This window comes from Corvus kubaryi, unplaced genomic scaffold, assembly GCF_017639235.1.
Source record: "Corvus kubaryi isolate FWS band 111438036 unplaced genomic scaffold, C.kubaryi_AGA036_p1.0 37394, whole genome shotgun sequence".
Classification (NCBI taxonomy): Eukaryota; Metazoa; Chordata; class Aves; order Passeriformes; family Corvidae; genus Corvus; species Corvus kubaryi.
In genome coordinates this window covers 15,553,176-15,571,606 of record NW_024581133.1, presented here as the reverse complement: position 1 = coordinate 15,571,606, position 18,431 = coordinate 15,553,176, and the positions used below count along the sequence as shown (strand labels likewise).

Genomic DNA, 18,431 nt, shown 5'->3' with positions numbered 1-18,431 from the left:
TTAACAGGACACCACCTGCTATTCAAGTCACTAACTATTCTGATTATTCTAGACAAATTTCAGTGTGCATTTTCTCATGTCTCAGTAACAAGGGGTGTGTTTGCCCCAAAATCGCCCTACTACAGCTAAATGTGAAAGCATGTGTATTTGATTAATATTGGGCTTGGAGTTTCTTTACTGAAATGAAACAGGAATGCTCCCAAGAAGTAAATACTTAAATAAGCAATAATGCTGACACAAGTAAGAGGAATGCTGAATCCACAGAATGCGTTATTAACAGCATATTAGTACTCACAGTGGCTGAGACATGTAGGTAGTTGTGCGTGCTGTAAATAATTCTCTGGCTGTCAAAATAGTAGTGCCCAAGACAGTTGAACCCAGTGCAGGCAAAATGGCATGACCCACTTTATTTTCTTTTAAAATCATGACTCACTTATGAACCAGTGGACAGCTCTTTCTAGATTTTAACAATCTGTTAAAGCAGTTGGGCAAAATCCTTTTCACTGGAAGATTACTGATGACCTCTGTTTCTGTCATCCTCATCTGAATTTGGGGGTGTGTATATACATATATGAAGCCTTTATCATACCTTTACATTTCCTTTCAGAGATTTCAAAGCATAGTTGCTTTGCCCCCCTGACTTGTGCTTCTCCACAGAAATAACTTCTTTTCTAGCCTATCTTGGACTTAGAAGAACTTCCCAAGGAGCAACCAAAAAGAAATTTGCTTCAAATTAAAATTCTTGAATTCAGGTATGATCATGCAAACAACAGGCAGAATTTATTTAACCTTCAGCCAGCTGCTTAACCAAGTTGAAATTATTGATAGCCCATCAGCAATGATCGAGATGGAGAAGCTAAATGAAGAGGTGCCTTTTTTTTGTTTTCCAGCCTCCGCCCCCGTACCACGACCCCCCTTGTTTTTTCTAGGTAAGAGAACCATTGAGCTGGTAACAAGACTTGAAATGCAGTGTCAGCTCAGCCAGCGTGGTCAAGGAGCTCAGCTGTAGAAGGGAAATAAAACTGTTAAGTTATGACTGCCCTCCAATCAGTCACAGGGGTAATGATGTTTGGCCTTAGTCAGGTTATATGTGTCAGTAAATATACATCTCTCAGACAGCCTTTAAGACAGCCTTAAGATCATGCTTATTGTTTTATATAGATAGGGGTCGGATGCTGATATATGGCGGTCATAGGCCACTGAAATAAATTTCACAGCATTCAGCAGGTAAAGTTAATCTCAATAGAACAGAATGTGACTGCACTTTTGATAGAATATTCATTTGACAATGATGGGGCATTTTTTCTCTGTTAGGTTTTGTGCAAATCACTCAAATGCAGATGATTTTTTCCCCCTGCTTTGATTATAAATTTGCTGCTACCCGAAGTGACCATTTACATTTGGTCTTTAGAGCTGTGGCAAGATAAAAAATTCCAGTTTATAAACAACACTGTGTTCACCTTGTTCACTTATTCTGTTCACCCTGCTCACACATAAATCACTTTCAAAGGTAAGGGAATCTCAGAGTTCTAAGCTCTGCCGATGAAATTGCAGTCATGTGTGGGTGATAACAGGAACTTTGTCTCAGGAGCAAAGGATTGAGACAAGACCTCGCCAAGAGAGACATTCTAGACTTACAGCTCTGTGAATTAAAATTTTACTATAGGCTTAGACAAATATTTTTTAACATATTCTTTCTGATAATGTTATTTAAGTTTTCACTTAAGCTTACTGCTAAGGACTTAATATCCTTTGCAAATATTGGATCACACCCTTCATTACTGTAGCTTGACATTAGACATTAAATTCACTAAGTCTCTCAATAGCATTTTTATAACATAAATTGGATTGTTATGAAAAGCAGAAGGTTCCTATTATACCAGATTCTGCTCTTACTGTTATTCAGTATTACCATTAAAATACAGCCTACATGAATTTCATGTAACACCAGTGCAATTAGACTAGAATTTGATAAAGCTATATGTAGTACTTACTCCCTAAGTAAAATGTGCTTTGGGTTTTAGAGTATAATGCAGGGTTCATTTTTAAATTCATCAAAATTATGGCTGTAGGCCTAGGGTTAAACGAAAGCATCAAGCTGCCCTGCCCCCTGGTGTAGGAGCCTTTAATCCTGATCTAGAGTAACAAAACTGTTTTAGTTTAATTTTGTTTAATTTAGTAGGATTTATCAGAGCAATGGCTTAATCCTAAAGTTTTATTTTGTGTTCACATTGTCAAATATCAATTAAATTAATAGAAAATTGGTCTGGGTAAAGACCAAAAGTGGAAAAACAATAGGTAATGTCTAGAATTGAAGGCAGGTATTGTTGATAAATTGATTGTATATCAGGCTTTCAGTGTTAACCTTTGTTGATGTTGTTTTGCCAGGTTTTTTGAAGTTGTTGCAGTCAATGAATAAGTTAGACTCAGAAACTGTAATATTCATACTATAGCTGTTTATATCTGCTAAATGCTGATCCAGGTCCTAAGAGAAAATTATTATAATGTCAATATAAACATACCAGATTTTACCTTTCAAATCTGCTAGGAGAATTTTTATGAGACTGTAAAATATTGAAGAAAATTTTTTTCCTCTTACATGGTATGAACTAGTCTACATTCACAAATTGTTAATTTTTTTTTTCCTAATATCTGATTTTCTTTTAAAGAAGATGCTCTAATATTCTGGGTTTGTACAGCCCTTTTTAGACAGGTCTCCACAGACATTACTGAATGATGCTCCATAAGCTTCTAGATACAAATGTCATCAGCTGAAAAATTCCAACTATTACCAGAAATCCCATAGTTAAATGAAATCCTCTACATGTGAAAACTGAGTAAGAAATGAGAGTTCATGTTGTCTGAACTATAACTAGGCATGAAATTATTCAGAGACTTTCCATGTGATCATCATATGCTGACTTTCACCTAGTAAGGCCCGTTTCAGGGCAGTGCTTAGGCAGGTATTTCAAGCTATCAACTACTGTAAACTGTGATTAAGAGCTTTCCTCGAGAGTGACACTAATTAGCACTCCCAGGTCTGAAGTAAGCTACGCTATGTCTGCAGATAGACTTAATTTGGGGAACACAGGCTCAGCTTTTCAAATTAACATATTAAAGCTTTGTATTTTCCTCATTTAACATATTACGTTCCTTCAGAGAAAGAAAAACATTTAAAACTATTTCTGAACATTTTTGTCAGGGATTGCTGTATTTTAACTCTTTTTCCTCTCCTAGTCAAGTTTAAAAAACATTAAGTTCCAGGTCTCTGAATTTTCTATTATAGATTTTACTGGCCAATTCTGACTGTTCTTCTGGTTAATATTTGATCAGTGTCTGGAAAGGCACTGATCTGAAGGGAACATATGATCAGTAATGACTTTGATACTTCCTGTCTTGCTGAGAGTTGGCTCTCTTATAGCAATGCTTTAAAGGCTATGAAATTGCTTCTGTGTTTTGCAGTAGTGTACCTTATATTGAATTTCAAAAACTGTAAGTCTATATGTGGCATTGTTAATGTCAATGTTTTATGATTTATTTTTATTTACCTTTTTCTAATTACATGTGTTATCACCCAGAATCATAACCAGTTCTCCTAAAAGCTCATTTTTCAATTTTTTTTCCTTGTTTTTCTGTCAAATTTTTAAAAGCACATTAAAATAATTCAGCTATTAAAATCAGGTCTTATTTAGGATGTCTCTAGCTTAAAAAAATTTAAAAGCGCCTGCATCTTTATAATGATTTAACAAAAAGTAAAAAAGGTTTCCTTGATGTGAATAGGGATCAGTAAGAATTTTTTTACACTGATAGAGCAAATTCTCATGAAGGAAATGCAAATCCTTCAAAGTGTTTAAAAGCACCTTTTCAATCACCGTACTTTCATGTACGCCAAAATTTTTGCTGGCATGATATCAGACAGAAAACAAGTCAGCCTTTTCTGTAACTACCTGGGTGTGACTGGTCACTATTGATTATTACTTCTTTTCTTTAACATATTCTTCACTGAAGCCTAGTGATCCGTAGAGAACCATGGAAAGAAATACTTGCTTTGTTTCTCACAAATTATTTTTCAAGAAGAAAACAAAAACTTTTTCAGCTGTTTTTTCAAAGTAGTCTTTTCCAACACAAAGATATCCTCAAGAACTACTAACATAATTCTTTAACTACTAATGTAATTGTCAAAACTTCTAATGTAATTGTTTAACATTTCATAATAGGCTACCCAAGAACTACACCAATGCCCAGAAAATTAAAAGCAAATAGTCAAGTAGTGAATTACTAAGTTTACATAAATGATCTGGTAGTAAAAGTTCAAATCCATGCAAAAATGATTAATGCAGCATTTTAGGTTGATAGATGAGATTTTAGCAATATCTGTGCATGGGTTTCTGGATTGAGCTTTTTCTACTTATATCTTCACTGAACAGATTTTCAACCCTTGTACATAAAGCATATTTTTCTTATTTTTCTTACCAGGGCTTAACAAACTACAGCTTATTCACACATGGCTGGAGGGGTGGCGGGCCAGGGGGAGGTAGAGAAAAGTACCTTATTACTGCATACCCAGAGTTCAGAAGACACCCTTTACAATGTTGATGTGATTTTTTTGTGTTCATGCAATTGAGGCAGACTTTGTGCCAAGGTTGGAAGGTACTCTGGGAGGAAGAGAACTTAGGAACTTTTCATAGTCTCTACTTCCAAACACACAGCAGATAGTAATTTGTTAGCTAGTTAACACAAAAATTAATCAAATCACAGCTGGCTAGAGCCAAGACAGAAATGCCAACACTCTTTTGCTAAGCTGTCCATAGCAAATGCAGTGACTGATGTATGGATTTATCTCACGCCTGTGGAGATGGTCAGCTTCAGCATTAAAAGGAGGCATCTCTGTGGGTTACTCCACAAATTCAGTGTGACTGGTTTTAATACATTTACTGCACTGAATGCTTCTGCAGTCACTGCTGAACAATAAATTTTGAAGGCTGGTTGATGATTCTCAGCAACCACTTCCTAGGCTATCTTTGCAACAAGAGTCAACTGTACTACAAGGCACGAATTCTGATTTTTGCTTTTAATGTTTAGTGGTCAATGGCAATTGGTGTAGATTTGGAATTGAAAAAACACTATTAAAACGTTCCAAATGGAGAACTGAAAAATACAACAAGGTGTAAACTGCGGTCTTTAATCACATGGCCATCACTGTGCACACAAATAATCTGTAGGATTTAATGATTTTCTAAAACCTCTATTTTTCTTGTGCTTGGTTGCTGAAACATAGAACTATTTATCTTAATTAAAACAAACTATTCTGATATTTTCCATAGGCACAGTTTCTGAAGGCAATATAGCATTAGTTTCTGAGATATTTGTCTTGTCTTATAGAAGGTGTTTCATCACTCTCAGAGAAGCTCCCTGTTCCCAACGAAGCTTCACAAACATTTAAAACCCCTACTGGAGGGGACGTGGATTTAACTGTGAGTCAACTTAGTTTTTAAACCTCATTACAAAACAAGAACACAAAAAAAACCAAACAAAAACCCCACACCCACTGGTTTTTTTAAAATCAACTCTGCTCCCAAGTATGATTTCTCTTACAGCATTACAAGGAATAATTAAGATGTAAATGTAGTCTCTGTTTGCCAAATGGGAAACAGTATTTTTACCAGAGGCTTCCCCCACCTCAACTTTATCTATCTAGATAAACATAATTAAGTAATGGATGATGGTTTGTTAGCATTTTATTACATGTGTTTGCAAGGGCATTAAGAATAATCATAAAATGCACAACAAATGTTATAGGTATTGAGGTTTTCACCAGTAGAAAACGTGACTTTTTAAAATCTGGGCTGGAAACACGTACTCCTATTCCCTATTAACTATTAACTATTCCTCTATGCAGAACAGCCATTGAGATGCTGCTGTCTTAGTTGATTTACATACACTAATTGCTAGTTCCTATTAAGCACTGAGTGGTCACCTGCTCAATAATATTAATAGATTCATATTTTCAGATAGCAGTTATTCCCAAGTAGTAGGCAATAGGAAACATTAAATTCACTTTAGATTTTAGCAATGAAATTGGATTATCCTTTTGTTTAGGAACCTGTTTGCTGCTTTGCTGTTCAAGCAAAATGACCTAGTGAAGCTGTCAAAATTTACAGTATTCTGCATGTGTATATCATGTAAATGTATGTCTGTGTATATAGTTATATAATGGTGAAGATTTCAAATAGACAGGGATGGAAATATTTTTTTTCTGCACTTTAGCTAAATCACATGATCAAAATGTCTCTACCTGAGTCATTTATCTGGCTGAACCTTGAAAGTGGATTGAATTTTCCACAGACAGAACCTAAAGGAACAATTCATGTTTATGGCTCCATCAGTGCAAAGCAAAATCTGACCTGGCGTGGGTAAAATTCCTCACAGCGGAACTTCCCCCAGAATCCATTTAACAGCTTAGTTCAGTGGCTCAGCTGTACCTGAATCAGTGCACAGCTGACAAACCAGAAGACAAAAGGCTGGCAAAGGGACCTTGCTGAAAATGCTCATCCATAGAACAAGTGGCATAACCTGTCTGGCCTTCCCAACAGCACCACCTGTACATTCACAGCACTGCCTTGGCCTTCACAGCCACGGAGTTTGGAAGCACAGCTGGGGCCCTTCTGCTCCTGACTGGGTTACTCCAGTAAATATTACACTGAGTTGAGGCCTTTATATGGGTTGACTTTGGGCCCTATTTACCAAAGAGATGTCCCAAATCACTCATAGGCAACAGGTAAAAACCCCTTTTTCCAACACACTGACAGACTTGCTGACTCACTTGACTCTTTTACTCTCTCCTAGGTTTGGTAAGAACACTTCAAGTCCGGGACAGACAACCCTTGGAGATCTGAGTGCAACTTTTCGTACATGCTGGAAACACATACAGCAATTCCCTATGCTGCTTTAATGACAGTGTGGAGTGGCTGTTTTGGAAAAAACAAGTTCCTCAGTTTTGGAGATTCAGTTCTGTACCTGACTTCTGAATATACTTTTTTGGGAGGTTGTTTGTTCTGTTATAGCAACACTTGCCATTCAAGAATTTCCTGATTTTTCAAAACTAAAATACCCCAACCATCACAATGCCCTTCCTTTCTTTTACGGAATTCTTGATTCTCTACATAGGTAGTTTAATTTTCTAGAAAATGAAAAAAACTATCAAGAGAAACAGGTTTTTTACCTCTGTTTAATTCTTTGTGTTTTGAGTAGTGTGTTCAGAGACAAGAGGACCATGACGCTCTCGCTGAAGGTGTGAGCATGCAATATATGACGGAAAGTAGCATTAATACCCTGCCATAAGAAGGTAACAAATACAGACCTTAGAAAATGCTTTTAAAGATAAGTGTTATTTCTGTTATGCCATTGAAGAGGCACAGAACTGCCACTACTGGAATTTCAAATGAAACCTCAGTTTACTCCTGGAAGCTACTGATTTTCAGAGTCTCATGTGCAGTCTAAGGTCCTGAATTCTGCTTGCATTGTGTTTTTACTGACTCCACTGAGGACACACTGGACTCCAAGGGGCCATAGTTAAGGAGGAAGGACAAATGCCCTGACAGGACAACTCTGAATATAGGATGTTATTGTGGATGTTATTTCTGCATGGTTTTGATGATAAATATTGTTCTGCATAAAGCAAAATAGTTGATAGCTCAATCTGATGGACATAATTAGTTCTTTTTTTTACTCTGTGTGTGTCTTTGTAACAGTTACTTCTTCATTACTGATACTTCTAATGTTAATTACTAAAAATTATTAGCTTGAACAGCACTTCATCCCAAAAAGGTGTGTAAAAGTGCATCAGTGTTGTCCTTTTGAAATGCTGATGTGATAGTGTAAAGGCCATAAATCATTCCTGTGAGCCAAAATATCATTTGCTACTGTCAGAAGGCAAGTTAACAGTATTACAACTTTGTTGAAATTTGAATGCATTCCACGTTCAATTTTTTTAATAAGAACTGTAAATAACAGGCCATTTTGAAGTATAATAAATGATCCTTTCCAAAGTCTAATGATAGCTTACTTTAGTTATAGCCATTCTTTTATAGCAATAGACAGCTTTAAAAAATCATTCTTGCCGCATACACATAATTTTAAGGAGCTGGCATAAAGTTTTGGAGCAAGTCCATTCATTTAATTTACACAGACAGGATAAGTACTAGGAGTATCTTTGATGACCTAAATCTCATTTTATACAGAAAGCTGCCTTATCTTCTGGATTTTGCACACAGTATTTTCTTCTCAGGTATTTCATATTCTAGAGAGTTCCTTTCTACTTAGGGTATTGTTTATCCTCATTGATCAAACTCATCAATCAGAGGCTAAAGATTTAGTGTGCCTCTGGTTCAGTATTTAAAAAAAAATAAGATTAAAAAAATTAATGAAGGATCTATTAAAAACTTTCCTCTGAATTTGCAATCTCTGAAGAATCATATTTTCCAGGTATTATTGGATCCTAAAGAGTAATATTTAATATTTTTTTTAATTAAGTAAAGCACCAATTCCAACTTAATCACTCAGACTTGGAAGTTGCAAATTTAAAAAACACAACAAGATTTATTACATCCTTGAGAGGTCAAAATAACGCAGCCATATTATTAGCATTAATGACAGCATTATAGTGTTCTTCACCTACATAATAACAGGTAGCTATTTTCAAGTGAACTAAGCTTCAAGTGTTCTGAAAAAAAAAAAAAAAGAGTAGAAAAACCAAGTCCCCTTCAAAGAAATCCATGTATTTTTCTAGCCCTGGTGAGGCTGTGATTTTGTTGTTTGAAAGCAGAAGGATGAAAAATACTACATGCCTTAATGCATCATGAAAAGAAATGATAGGATAAACTTCAGTTTGAAACCACAAATATCTGGTGTGGAAGAAGAAAACAAATGGGTTTTCACTATGATGTTTTGACTGCTTGTTGTTCCCCCTTACTGCAGTTTTAACAGTGCCCCAATCACCACAGGATGGGAGCATGTTATATGGAGACTACAGCTATGAAAAACTCTCAAATTAGAGTTGTGGCTGAGGAAAAAAAGAGAAATTATTTGTTATGGGCGGGTATTTTTTTTCCTTCAAATTTTGCTGGTGGTCTCATTTATTCTTGAAGAGGAAGATGTGACATTCTTGCTTCCCACCTTTGTCCTACAGGTCGACCATCACCTGGCACAGCCTTTACTGTCCTGTTTGCACTACTTTATTTTTTCACAAAGTGTAACTTTTCATGGTAGTTGGAAAGATGAAAAGCTGTTTCTGGAATAAACAGCAACACAAACCAGCCAATTCTGCGCAGCATAATGGGATTTTAATGTATTCTTCTTGTCGGCATAGTGTATTTCTGTGATAATTTTATGTGACAGCATAATTAAACTGGAAAACAATTCCCATTTCCTATGTATTTTATCTATTTATCATCATTTATTTCTTTACTTTCTTGCTCTGCTATAAATATTATTGTAAGGAGAGTTAAATAAGTTAAACCAATGCAATTACTTTTACAGATTGAAATTAACTTCATATATCAATTTATACTGGTTTGTATACAGCACCTACTATTTGCCCTGTACAAATAAATGCATTTGTTGCGGTATATTTATAGTGTCACTATGGTTTCCATGTTTGCACTCCTTTTGACTAATGTTCTATATGTTAAAACTTGACATTTTAACAGTATTTTCAAACAATTTCATTCATTATCAAATAACCATTTATTACATTGTGGCAATTTCAAACCATTTACTGGACCCTCTAGACATTGCTAAACAATGATTTATCAAGGAGTGTGCAAATTTTACTGCTTATCACAGCAAATACAAAAAGTAACATTAAATACTGACTTGACAACAGCCCTGACTAAATTATTTTCCTTTTTTAATCTTGATGAGTCATATTTAGTAATAGCAGTTTGTAAATGCACTGGAAGTTGAGGCCAATATTCTAGATTGCTCTGTTACATGAGGTTCTTTCTGGTTTGCTCGGTTCTTTTGCATGCTTGGGGGATAAATTGAAGATTGTGGGACAAAACAGATGCATCTCTTACTGTCTTTTAATTTTCTTATGGTGCTTATGATGCCCCAACATTGTCCTGTGAGACATGCTTTTCACATTTCACTTGAGCATGAATCTAACAAAATTTACCTCTAGCCAAATCTGTATTGATTTTTGCCTACCTAGAGTGAATAGCAGTGAGGCAAAGGATTTTCAGTTCTGTTTTCAGGAAAAATTTCCTCCTTCCAAATATTCTTGCCAATAAGTAGAACTGATTTAATACTTTATGTGAACACTTGGCTGCAAAATGCTGCACTTTTAACAGCATTCCTTATCTCCCCCATTTCTATAGAATTTGAAATCCATACTATGTCTGTGAGAGAACAGACTGATACCCACAAATGACAATTAGGTCTCTGCAAGCACTTAGGTGTAAACTTTACAAGAAACAGTGTTTGACGGAGACATCCCCATTCTCATTAGAGATCCATTAATTGCAGAGCTTGAACATTCAGCTCAACACAAAGCAAATTGAAAGGCTTAAATATTCCAGAGGATATTCACAGAAGGAGTTTCAAGGACTTCGGAGTCTTCCTCATTTGTGGGGTTCATACATGGACTAAAGCTGAACAAATATCATTAACACTGAATTTAAACAATCCCTAAATCAATAGCTCAGCATTGCTGGTTGATAGTACATTAACATTAAATAGCTCCAGAGAAAGCCAAGGCCTCACTGTGCAAAACTAACAAACAGCTCAACATCATCCTACACAGAATTTATAGTCTACACAGTTTGTTTGTGAATTGAGGTAATAAGGAACCAGAGAGTAGATTGTGATCTTCCTTAGCCAAGGTCATGAAAAGAGCAGAACTGAAAACTATACACAGATTTTCTACATGTCAGTTTGAATTTCAAAGGCATTCAAAAGGTTTTGATTCATTATCTCCAATCCAGGAGTGGTTATGAGGAGCACTTGTTCTGTTACTCCTTCCATGCTAGAGCCAGCAAAGACAGCTTTTACTCATTAACCTAATAATGTAGTCATTTAGTTTAAATTGCCACAGCTTTCAGCTGCTTCTGGTAAGCCAGGCTATAAACTATGGTAGAGGAGAGGTAGTCAACTTTTCTGCTCTGCAGCCTGTATCACAGGAGGGCAGCCTCTGCTAGAAAGGTGCAGTTAGGCTGGGGCACTTTGACAGCCAGTGCTGCAACAGCCAAGGTGCAGCACAAACTGGGCCCCTTACACTTGCAGAAAGGTAAAATCTTGTTTGCTTGCTGAAGGTCTTACAACCCCCAGTGTAAGTACTTCAGTTCTTTAATTTTACCCATGTATATCTGGTATGTTTAACCCTAGGACCTCAAAGCTTGGGTGTTTACCTGTGATGACAGTAAGTCATGTTTGGGGGGATGGAGTGGTTTCTTGAGGTTTATGTCTTGTTGGGTTTTGGTCACCAGCTCTACTAATGTTTTCTGAGAATTCTGCTAGACTAGTAGGGTATTACCAAGCCCAAAGTATGTTTATGGAGTACACAGGGAATGTTCATCCAAAAGCAGAAAAAATGATAATTAATTTTACCCAGCAGAACTGCTTACTTGTCTTCTTAATCTTAACAGATCATTTCTAAAAATTATTCATCTACTCCTGAATCTCAGTAATTTTAAACATGCCACTACTTTAAACAAAACTGCCACTGAATTCAGGGAGGCCATATCGGGCACAAAAAGAAGTTTTGGCTTAAACTGATCATTTAATTTTAAGTGATGCCATATGATGCTAGAATAAATGAACCATTATATCAATGTCCCTGTCTCTTAAAAAAACCCCAAAATTTGTCTTAGAAAATGAAAGTGTCTGAGGACCCTGAGCAGTCAGGAGTAAGCATGTACTCACTGGAGAAACTGAAGCCGGGTTCAATCCCAGGACAGAGCAGAGGGGTTGCTCAGAATCAGGTACTTCAAATTACAGCACTTCGGGCACAGGTGAGTGTAATGTAAGTGCCAGTGTGTTTACTTTCTTTTATTTTGGTCAGTCTAAATGACAAACTCCTAGGATTTTCAGGTTCATTCAGATCCAACTCTTGTTGATCCAGGAATTGATCCTGAGATGACTGGTCTTGTTAATCCATTTCCAGCTTCCTTTTCTCCAGTTTGCCTACTGGAGATTACTGTTCCTTGGTTTCCACTGGTCAGATTAATCATCTGACTTCTTTTTCCCCTATCCCTATGAAATCAAGTTTGAGGGGTATTTTTGAGTGGGTTTTGTTTTGGTTTTTTGTTATATTTTGTGGAAGACTTTGTATGTTACAATCCATGGAGCTTCAGCAACCATCAGCTATCAAGTGTCACTTTTGCCTGATTAAGGCAAAAATGGTTTTTAATATAATCAGGGTTAACAGCACTCCCTCTTAGAATGCAGAAATGGAAAAAGAATTTTATTAATCTCTGTGGCCAGCAGCCTGGGCACCAGGAAGAAAGTCATCAAGGCAAGCTCTTTCCTCACTTAAGGAGATATTATACAAAACATTAAACCCAATGAGGGTATCTGTCAAAATCTAAGAGACTTCATCTCTGCTGTTATCTACCTTCCATTACGGATTAATTTGACACTAATTGCAAAAATGATTTAATTTAGCTAATCTTCAAAAAATACTGTTTGAAAATTAAAATTAATGTCCAGGATAAAATCCAAGTATTCTACCTGAATAAAAGCTTGGACATGAAGGGCCTCATGCAGAAAGCTTAGATAGGATTTACCTCAAAAAACTGCATTTAACACATAAAGCAACAGAGAACTAAAAATTAATTTAAAGAAGAACATGATAGGTATCAGTGGAGGAAATATCAAAGTTGTGTACTAAGAGGGGATGGCAAAAAACCAAATTTGGAGCACTTTTAAAAGAACTTTGGGACTGGTTTTTTGGATCTAAAAAACCTTAAGAAATTACACAACTTTTAATTGCACACTTTTAGTTATCCAAATAGCAGAACCTAGTAAGTCACATACTCATCAACTATGTACTGGACAAACCAGAGAATGTGATTTTTAGAAGCAGCTTTGTAGTTCAAAGGTCAAATTTGTACCAGCAAACTAATCACAGCTTTGTGATGTTCTTCCAAGTTCCTATTTCTGATAAAGGCACTGCATAACATGATAGATTCTCATCTGTACCAGATGGTACAAGTCCCTGAAGAATCATGTGCCAGCTGTTCACAGGCAGAACACAACACACTCCAAGCACAGTTGCTCTTTCCTCTCACTGTGCTCCCAGCACAGCAAGGCTGCACTGACACTGGGGCTGGTGAGCATTCAGAGCAGCAGAACCTGTGGCACAGGCTCTCTGTGTAGCACATGTGTGACAGGTCACAGCTCCACACTTCGTGTTCTTCCTACGAGTTTTTTTCCCTGCATTCCTTTCCCCTGTTAAGTTTGGCCAAGCTAGTCTCCTGGGCCTGCCTTGGGAGGGTAATGTTCTCCAGCATACACAGAGTATGGTTTCCTTTCTCCTGTTTGCATTAAGTGAAAGGGTGCCACATCTTCCCAGTGCCACCAGACTTGCCTTGCTCTGTAGGCCAGTGGGAAACCCAGCTCGCCCACCACTGCACTACTGCCTGCTTCCCTTGTGCTCCTGTGTGCCTACCTAACATAATTAGCAATGTGTACAGCTTGCAAGGGACAATAAGGTTGATTCTAACACATGGCTAATTAAGACATTACAGTTAGCTATTTGCTAGGCTGGCTCAGGGGAGTAGTAATAGGATATGGAGTCTTTCACCTTAAGTTCAGCCATTCTTACCCCCAAAGGTACTGGGGTAGCGATCAGTAATTTCTCATTAACCCTGACACAAACTGAATCTGACTCCACTCAGGCATGCGGATGAGTTCTGAGCACTTGTCTGTCAACAAGGACTGTCAGTATCTCTGATAATTAAATTTCAAAGTGAAGAACCCCACTGCTGTGAGCAGCAGAAGTTGATGTTTCCCTGTGGCATTATTTTAACTCCTCTTTGTTGTTGTTGTTGTTGTCTCCAAACTCAACAACTATCATAACCTGTCATAATATCAGCAGATACAGATTTCGGTTTTGAAGACTACAAATTGACCATTGTTCTTAGGCTCCCAGCAAGACAAATAAAGAATAGTAATACCACATAAAAGCTGGAAAAACACAGTTTAAAAAATTCCCAATCCAACACCTAAATTGTAATGAATCTCCAGGAGGCCCCTAATTTCATGATCCTACCTGCACTGCCAAGAATGTAAAGAATCATTGGCTCTTGACATCATTCTCTTGCCAAAGGGCAATTACCTATTCTGTATGCATTGCCTTAATCATGTCAAGTTGTGTCCCACAAATTTGCATGTCTCCCAAGGAATCACAGTGCATTGCCAGCAGCCTGACAGGCCAGATGAAAACAATTTCCTGGTGTGGGTTTACACCAGCTTTTGGCTTCTGAGCTGCTTTAGCTGTAGTTGCTCTGCAAAACAGCACAAATTCCCTCTCTGAGCTGTGCTGCATCAGGGATAGAGGGGGGAGTAAGCAGAATCTGGATGGATACATCGTCCTTACCAGAACTAAGCAATGCTTTCTAGATTAATGAACTGCAAATCAGCTACACAAATGAAACCACATGCTAGAGATAAACATAGTCCTCTGAGATGGGCTTGTTGTCAGAGAGGGAGAGAGAGCACACACACATGTGTGACGAGGCCTGTAATGAATGCCAGCTTCCCTTCTGCATCTCTGGGATATGTGAGGATGACAAACTCTCTGAGGAACAATTCCTTTGACTGGTTCATTGAGGAAAGGAACTTGTCATGCTGCCAAGAATAAAACTGCTTCTGGGCTTAGTTCCGAATTTTATAAAGTGAATAAGTGAAAAATGTATACACATTCACTTCAGACCCAAGTCATGAATAATTAAAAGAATATATAATTGTACCCACTTTTCCCCTCAAGCTCAACCAGCAAAGGTATCTTCTGTCCATGTAACAGGGTACTTCATGTGTTTTGTTTTTTTCCAGGAACTGTTGGAAGTGAGCTGAACTGAATGCATCCTGCTTGCAAGTAAGAATAACAGCCTGACCATCAGCGCACACAGAAACCCAAATTGAGAACTCAACTGTTTCATATCAATGAAGCTTCAGATTTTTTGATTATGCATAAATATTTTCCTGGTGTGATTCATCCATAATTGATACTGGATTTAGATGACAATATGATAAAAATTGTAATATTAACACAGCATTATTGTAGACATTAATCTGATACTGCAAACAGCAAAGATCAGACATTTTAATAAGGCACACGAAGGTAAGAATGTTTACCATGTCAAAAATAAATATGCAGAAAATAACCCAAGAAAACAAAAGTTATCTGTGCCTATCTATTTCCCTTTCCTGAGACAGGCACACTTCCCAGTACAAATTTAGGAATGTGAGTTAATGTTATACAACCACACATTTGTCTGCAATTACACTGCTGTACTGGAATTATCTAGTGGTACACCTACCTGGAAGAAGCAGATGCAAGAGATCTATTGCTTTTATTTTTATGCATTATTCCCACAATTAATAGGTCCCCCAGTTTTCAGCCAAAATGAAATTCAGGATTAATATTCACTTTTCTTGAGGGCACAGAAGTTAGCAAATGTGGTATGAATAGTTGTGTATTTAGTACCTTTCACTTGCTGTACAGAAATCTTATTTAAAGACTAATAAAAAACATTGATTATTTTGTTTACAGAATTTGTTATACATGCCCTCCCTTCCAAATATAGGAAGTGTCTCATGGGTAGCAAGCTGGCTCTTGCTTCCTCTCATACCAGTATAGCTGTTTGTAGCCAACACACTGTGATACTCTCTGATAGAGAAAAATATATAAAAAACCCTGAAAATCATGCACAGAGAGGATGAATAGATTGTATGTAGATAATAGCTACGTCATTGAAATGGCAAATGTCTGGGACTTGGTTTGACTCTTGGAAGGATACACATTCTCTTTATTTTTGTACTTCTCCAGCTGAATTCCAAACACAAGTTCTTCATTTAGACCTGACTTAGAACTTGGTTTCATTTCAACAACCATGTATTTGTTCAGAGATGGAAACAGACAAAACATCAGGGGGTCTGTGAGGGGATGTGAAGTGAAAGTCTGCTTAAGAACTAATCCACTACAGCATCGTGAGCTGTATCTGAAGCAGCCCAGGGAGCTTTGAGAGTGAGAATACAGGGACATAGACTGAGGGGAGGGTCACTTTTGGACCTATAATTTACCTCATGATATGCAAAGACTATGAAGCTCAGCTACTATTGCAGTGGGACACCTGATTACAACAGAATGGCTTAAAGAGAAGATGATAGAAATGTCAGAAGTGAAGCAGAATATTATACACTACCTACCTCTTGTCCATATACCTGAAAGCTACTACTCTGTAACACGTTGATCTTGTCATTTTTTATCACTGTTGTCTAAGACAGGAGCCAAATCAGTTGTATGGACTATAAAAGCAAGGTAAACTACAACCCAAAAACCTTACAATCAAAAAAGGGCAAAATAAAGTTGCAAAAACACCCACACAAAAGTATTTGGATTTCCTTTATAAGGGAAACGGCAAGGAAGAATTCTGTACAAATGCAGTCTCTACAGCCACCCCCAATGAGGCAGACTTTCAAATTAATGTTTTCATGTTCCAACACTTCTGAGCTGTTGCTTGAACCACTTGAAAGGGAGGCACTTCCCATCTTGTTGATGGGGTTTTTTTAGATTACTAGAAAATATTTTTCTAATATGTAAAATGTGAAAGGACTATTAAAAAGGGGAATTTTTTTGTATTCTGCTACTTCTGATAACTAATTTCGGTTTAAAGGTTATCAGATCCCAAAATTGTGTAACAGTTGATTTCCCCCATGCACAGGACAAAATGCATGCAACAAAGCATTATTTCTTCAAGCCTGCTCTCTTTGGTAAAGCTTTCGTTTCAGAAACTGCTTATATTTGCAATTGTCTGATGTTTAAAAATAGCGTTATTCAACATTCCCTAGTAGTTGGCTCTGACCTCTTGTTTGCTTGTTTTCTCGGTTCCATTTGAACACTTGATGGATTTGCAGCTATCTTGTGCCACCCCGTGTAAAAGATGGGAAATTACACAACTTCGCTGACCACTGTGACCTGAATTTGGCATTGGTATTCTGCAGATGATATTTGTGCATTTTGAATACACTTTTCAGTTTATCGGCAACTGAAGCACATTTTAAAAAATACTGAAAGTATTTAATATGACACTTAGTTTTTCTTAAAACGGTATTTCTTTGTACTTAAGCTACCTCTTCCTTTACATTTGTAACTTTTATATGATAATATATGGCTCAGGCCATCTGCTGTGCATGGCACTAGTTCTTTATGAATATATTTTCAATATCCTAATTAATTTACGTTCATAATCGGGCTTTTTTTCCCTGTTATTTGTAATTTTTTTGCTTTGCTGGCTGGTGGTGCCTGCTTTCTTCTTTAGTGGTATTTTTCTTTCTCGTGTTTTCCTCTATGCATTTTCTGCACCCTTATATTATCCCTTTTTAATTCCTTGCACACTTCTCCATTTCAGTCACATTCATTCCAAGTTCCTTTAGTAGCCTACAATAAAACAAACTTTGTTGCTATTGTGTCCATCAGCCAATAGATCAGCTGTGATCAAGGCAGTACCTGTCTGTATATTGTGTGTGTTAGTGGAAAGTTCTAAACCTTAGCCAAAACCTTAATTCTAGTTCTAAACCTTAGCCAAAACCTAGTAACTACTATTACCATTCTTAGATACGTGAAAGAGATAAAAAAATTTAGATATATCTACCTTCTTGTGATTTTACTGTGGTGAAGGTCTGTTTATTGGATGCTGTATTTATACAGCTGAAGTTGTAGCTGCGAATGATGCGGCGATTCCGAGGTTTTCCTCGTGGACTCTGCTACCGCTGTGTAGTGCTGACATTATCTCTGCTCTTTTCCCTTATGCAGGAAGCTCCACTCGTGCTACTGACACTCATCTCACACGTTCTTGGGCTCCTGAAGCACCAGGCACGCCACTCCAGCCTTCCACACATAACTCAACGAGTGGATTTAACGTTTTCCATCCCGTGTCCCGCGGGTGACGGCCCAGGACTCGACCTCTCGGTCACAGTCCCCCGACAAGCGGGACGGGCAGTGGGGGGGGGCGGTGCTGTGCGCAGGGACAGCAGCTAATTAGCGTTAATCACCTCCAGCCGAGGGCTGCTCGGTGCACGGCCCGTCCCCGCCGCGGTGGCAGCGCCCTTCGGCCTGGCGCCGTCCCTCAGCCACAACAGGAGCAGCCGAGGGCCCTTGGCCTGTTCAGCCAGGAGGAGGCTGAGGGGCGAACTCACTGCAGCTTCTTCCC

General features: G+C 37.6%; 2 long non-coding RNA genes across 5 annotated transcripts in view; one reads left to right on the top strand and one right to left on the bottom strand.

The window, feature by feature from the left end:
* LOC121669758 overlaps window positions 1-18,425 on the bottom strand; it is a 69,913-nt gene extending 51,488 nt beyond the window's left edge. For all 4 annotated transcript variants that reach the window (XR_006017885.1, XR_006017886.1, XR_006017887.1 and 1 more), the window contains exon 1: window positions 17,874-18,425. This is a non-coding gene — a long non-coding RNA (uncharacterized LOC121669758). The remainder of the gene's footprint in view (window positions 1-17,873) is intronic.
* On the top strand, window positions 660-9,628 carry LOC121669757. Its single transcript, XR_006017883.1, has 3 exons — window positions 660-752; window positions 5,383-5,474; window positions 6,847-9,628. It is a non-coding gene; the product is annotated as an uncharacterized LOC121669757 (long non-coding RNA).
* Window positions 18,426-18,431: the final 6 nt, after the last annotated feature.